This window comes from Aquarana catesbeiana, linkage group LG06, assembly GCF_042186555.1.
Source record: "Aquarana catesbeiana isolate 2022-GZ linkage group LG06, ASM4218655v1, whole genome shotgun sequence".
Classification (NCBI taxonomy): domain Eukaryota; kingdom Metazoa; phylum Chordata; class Amphibia; order Anura; family Ranidae; genus Aquarana; species Aquarana catesbeiana.
This window is the reverse complement of record NC_133329.1, coordinates 324,712,501-324,718,500: the sequence shown is the minus strand read 5'-3', so window position 1 is coordinate 324,718,500 and position 6,000 is coordinate 324,712,501.

Genomic DNA, 6,000 nt, shown 5'->3' with positions numbered 1-6,000 from the left:
AATGCGATGCAAATTCAACCATACAATCTGTATGGCTGAGTTTGCATCACACAGTGCGACTTGTTCTGCGACTCTTGAGTCCATAGACCTCAAGATTACACTGGCATTGCTTCAAATCACATCAAATTTGTGGCAAAAAGCACTGCAAAATCGCGGGACTTTCAGGTCGCACAACTGTGAAAGACTTGTTATGGACCTCAAGTCGTATGAAAAGTCGGCCAAGTGTGAAAGGAATCTAATGAGATTCATTGATAACACCTTTGAATTAGGCCCCATTTGCAGTTGTGCGACCAATGCCTGTGCACTCTTGCGGTATATGGACCTCAAGTTGAATCAAAGTCAAACCAAAGTAGTGCAGGGATGAATTTGACCCACTTGCAGTATGCACAAGTGAGAATAGGGCTTAATTCAAAGGTATTATCCATGAATCTCATTCACTTTGCTGCGACTTGAAAGTCACACTATTTTGTTGCCACAACTTGGCCCCAACTTCTGGGAATGCCTGTGTAATATTGCACCCTATGTACCTCAAGTTACATGAAAGTCACACCAGAGTAGTACAGGAACTACTTTGAAGTTGTTGCAACTTGAAGTAGCACAGATATGAATGGTTATCATTAAGAATCATGGGGTACAATTTGTCATGCACCTCGGAGGATCAAATTTGCTGGAAAAGTCACCCAACTGTGAAACCAGTCATATATATTTTAATAGAAAGGAGCTCTCATTTATATTTGCATAGTTGTTACTGATTTACATCAGCAGAACAAATGCAGGAAGTGATGTGTGCACATAGGCCATAAGCAAATGTGTGGTGAAGCCAAACAAATCTATGAGCCCCACCCACACCAAATCTAACTACCACATCCACCCCACACTGAGGAAGGACAAGTACATATCCTACACTTACCTGGCAAATGAGCAGCACCTCCTCTTTGCTAAAGACCTCGCCATGTCCACCTAGATGGAGATCCTGACCAGCACAGGAACTTCCGGGTGATTACAATGACTCATTTCCGGGTCAGAAGGTGAAACCACGCTTTTTTTGATCGCAGCTGCGCATATTTGATCGCAACCACGATTAGAATTTTTTATTTCCATTTATTTGCAGATATGCAAATCTGTATTTCTCCATATAACTATATTTGAAGGTAAACAACTTAAGGGAGTTCGATAAGAAATGGTGTCCCTGGGGACAGCAGCAGGTGAATTACAAAGACAAAGGCCCAGTTTGAGCCCTGGTTCACACTGACAGCAAGAGGAAATCGTGTGAGTTCAGCTAAATTTCAGAGACATCTGTGCAGGTTTCTGCACTGATGTCAATAAAAATCGCACCCCAAAGTCACCAAAAAGTAGTACAGAAACTACTTTTGGAAATTGTGGTACCACACCAATTAGGACGGTGCAATTGCCGACGATTTGGCATGCAATTTGACATGTCAAACCACACCAATGTAAACCAGGGCTGACACATACAACACTGCTTATCCACTAGCTGAATTTGTTACCTGCAATTCTTCACAGCTGTTATATATAAAGATTCCACCTTTATCATTTACTTGCAGGTGTGCTGAAGAGATTCGTTTTTTTTGGTGCACAAATACGTATAGAAATTATAAGGTATAAAAGATAGATATTGCACTTCCCCAAAACCAATTAAAAAGAAGAAGAAAAGAGAAAAAAAAAACAAAAAACAACAAGCAAGCAAAATAATGTACTTTTATTTTGCCAGCAGAAACATAATTATGTACATTCATTTACCAGCATAAAAATTGATTTGATTGTAGCCGTATTAGTGCAATTGTGACAGAGAAAATTGAGTACTGTCCGTGATACTTTTTTTATTTGCACTAACATACAATTTTTCAGGACAAGCTTTCGGGGTATGTCCCCTTCTTCAAGGTCCAAGCAGTACTGATTCACAAATTTTTAAGCAGCATGTTAAAGAAGAAGAAAAAAAAACGCCGTCACCTAGTGCAAAACTTCCGGTTCACACAGACAACACTTCTGGGTCAAAGCAGCGTCTAGTGTTGTGTGTGATAGCTAGTGGGATCCTACGCGTTGCGTCACGTGACCTCGTGACTTCATCAGTAGCGCAGAGGTTCTATCACTTAATAATGTGTAAGGAAACCAATATCTAAATTCAGGCTGTTATTTTTCGTGTCAAAAAGAAGTATCATTCTTAGTCACACTATAGAAGACCTCAATGTTTTAGTTCCTAAAGGGAATTTCAGAACTATCCAGGAAAGGAAACCGTTTGAACTAAGTGTAATAGGTTCAACAATTTATTGTAAAAAACACTTCCCTTCATAGGGGTACTCACATTGTGTAGGTGCGTGAGTGCACCATTCTAATCAAGGTTATGCAATATAAGGAACAATGGTACGGCGTGCGGTGTGGTATATCCTTCTCATCTACTCCCTTGTGCTGACAGCTCCGTCCTGGCCCCTCCCCTACGCGTGTTCGGCACAGGGATCACGTGCCTTCATCAGGGGGATCTCTGATGAAGGCACGTGATCCCTGTGCCGAACACGCGTAGGGGAGGGGCCAGGACGGAGCTGTCAGCATGGAGGAGTAGATAAGAAGGATATACCACACCGCATGCCGTACCATTGTTCCTTATATTGCATAAGCTTGATTAGGATGGTGCACTCATGCACCTACACAATGTGAGTACCCCTATGAAGGAACGTGTTTTTTACAATAAATTGTTGAACCTATTACACTATGGAGTTTCTTTTTTTCCCTATTTTATGAATCGTGATGATATTTGAGCAAATTGGAGGTCAGCGTCTGTATACCCTTTTGAGCCGAGGAGTGGCTCCTAGGCGTTTTCAGACATAGTTTAGTTACTGTGTCACACGCTTAAAGGTGAGCGCATATGCTGTTGGGGGTCACTGGAGAGCACTGAAGCATGCTTTATATCCCTGTAAACACGATTTTGGATGAGCACAATGGATTACACTGATGATGGACATTAAATCGATGCACTTTGATTTTTGTCATTTATGAATATTGCATTTATGAACCTGGACTTTACATTTTATGCATGTTGCACTTTATTTATCACAGATTGATAGCACATATGATTGTTATAATTTTTATATATATTTTTTTCTTGTATATTTTTATTGGTAATTTTTATGTTCATATTTGCTTTTTGCACATGGTTACTGATCCTTGGTTTAGCGCAGACACAGTTTTTTGGATAAACATTATCATCAGTCCCTGGCTGCAATGAGCTTCCAATTTAAAATCCAAAACTAACTTTCTTACATTATTTGGACAGGAGACAAATAAAATGCCAGCATGTCTTTGGATTGTAATGAGAAACCCACACAGGGAGAACATATAAACTTCAACACAAGGATTAGGATGTTGGGAAATTGAACCAGCAACCCCAGTGCTGCTAGACAGAATTGATACCCATTTAGCCAACGGGCAGCCTCACACATGTCTGCATCTCTGGTGTGAACCAGCCCCAAGTCCATAGCCATGCTCGGTGTCACAAGCAATATACAATATATTGTCCTAAGTATTGGGACGCCTGACTTTATAGGGACATGAACTGTATTTGCATCACAGTCTTATGCCCCGTACACACGGTCGGATTTTCCGATGGAAAATGTCCGATCGGAGCATGTTGTCGGAAATTCCGACCGTGTGTGGGCTCCATCGGACATTTTCCATTGGATTTTCCGACACACAAAGTTGGAGAGCAGGAGATAAAATTTTCCGACAACAAAATCCATTGTCGGAAATTCCAATCATGTGTACACAAATCCGACGGACAAAGTGCCACGCATGCTCAGAAAAAATAAAGAGATGAAAGCTATTGGCCACTGCCCCGTTTATAGTCCCGACGTACGTGTTTTACGTCACCGCGTTCAGAACGATCGGATTTTCCGACAACTTTGTGTGACCGTGTGTATGCAAGACAAGTTTGAGCCAACATCCGTCGGAAAAAATCCATGGATTTTGTTGTCGGAATGTCCGAACAAAGTCCAACCGTATGTACGCCCTATTAGTCTGTAGAGTTGAGAATTGATATAGCCCACCCTTTTCGGCTATAACAGCTTCAACTTTTCTGGGAAGGCTGTCCACAAGGTTTAGGAGTGTGTCTATGGGAATGTTTGACCATTCTTCCATAAGTGCATTTATGAGGTCAGGCACTGATGTTGGACGAGAAGGCCTGGCTTACAGTCTCCGCTCTAATTCATCCCCAAGGTGTTCTGTTGTGTTGAAGTCAGGACTCTGTGCAGGCCAGTCATGTTCCTGCAGCCCCAAACTCACTCATCCATGTCTTTATGGACCTTGCTTTGTGCAATGGTGCAACGCATTTGGTGGAGGGGGGATTATGATGTGGGGTTGTTTTTTAGGGGTTGGGCTTGGCCTCTTAGTTCCAGTGAAGGGAACTCTTAAGGCACCAGCATACCAAGACATTTTGGACAATTTCATGCTCCCAAACTTTGTGGGAACAGTTTGGGGATGCCCCCATCCTGTTCCAACATGACTGCACACCAGTGCACAAAGCAAGGTCCATAAAGACATGGAATGAGCGAATTTGGGGTGGAGGAACTTGACTGGCCTGCACAGAGTCCTGACCTTAACCCAATAGAACACCTTTTGGCTGAATTAGAGCAGAGACTGTGAGGCAGGCCTTCTCATCCAATATCAGTGCATGGCCTCCCAAATGCACTTCTGGAAGAATGGTCAAACATTCCCATAGACACACTAAACCTTCCTAGCCTTCCCAGAAGCTGTTCTAGCTGCAAAGGGTGGGCCAAATCAAATTTTAACCCTATGGACTAAGACTGGGCTGCCATTAAAGTTTATCTGTGTATAAAGGCACGTGTCCCAATACTTTTGGCTAGATAGGGTATCTGGCAAGATTTACAATGGTGGTGGAACCCTCGTACACATAAATACTACATTTAGACATAGTTTTAGGACATGGGAGTTGAGACTACCTCTCTACATGAAGTGACACGTTTGGGATTTGAACCCAGACGCTCAGGGATGCTAAGGAGAAGTTCTAACCTCCAAGCCATGGAACTGCCACATGTGAAAACCTCCTACACATAAATACTGCATTTCTTTGGACATATTGGTGGTGGAATTACATTACTCAAGAGTTATTTTGCTTGATTCATTCTGTGATATTTGGTGGTTATTTGTGGGTGAGTGTAGAGTAGTGATATTACCCACAAATTTTTGGAAATTACATTTTAAATTTCTGATGTTGATACACATATCACATTTTTTGAGCTCAAATTATGATTATTTGGAAATAATAAAGAGCACAAAAAATTGTGACTCATTTTAAATTTGCATCAGCAATGGTATTGTTTGTGGTTGATAAATATTGTTTAGAGAGTAACAAGTGAAAGTGACAGAGAAAAATAAATTTTACCAAAACATCAAAACATTCTAGCATTCCTAAAAACAAAATAGATTAAGTAGAAGCAACAAAGTTGCAAGAAAAATTTATTTCAGAGAAAGATACATTTAATCTCAACATTAAAAGGATTTATTTGGATAAGTTACAATTGTACCAGTAGAATCAATGGCTAAAACTTGCATTTGACTATAATAGCGCCAATTTTCACTCCCAAAAAACGCTCTTAAACACAGTGCTCATTTTGGTATTTACTATAGCGCCCTGTAAAAAAAGACATTGGAGCTAAAATGAGAGCTATCTGCAGGTCTGAGCATGCTCAGTTGTGTTGGCACCTAGTTGTACAGACAGGGAATTTATCTCTCCTCAGACTTTTAAAGATATTTCAGTGTAAAAATTATTTTTTCACACAGTTTGAAAGCAGATTATCTTTAAACAATATACCGCATATTTCAGTACAATTTAGGCAATTATATCATGCTCTAAACATTATTTCCATGTGCACTACTCCAGGTTTTAGCAGAGTAAGGGCATAGGCTCTATTTGTGTTCAGGAAACTATAGTAAATTCGATTTTGGGAGTATTTTTTTTACCACCGCTAT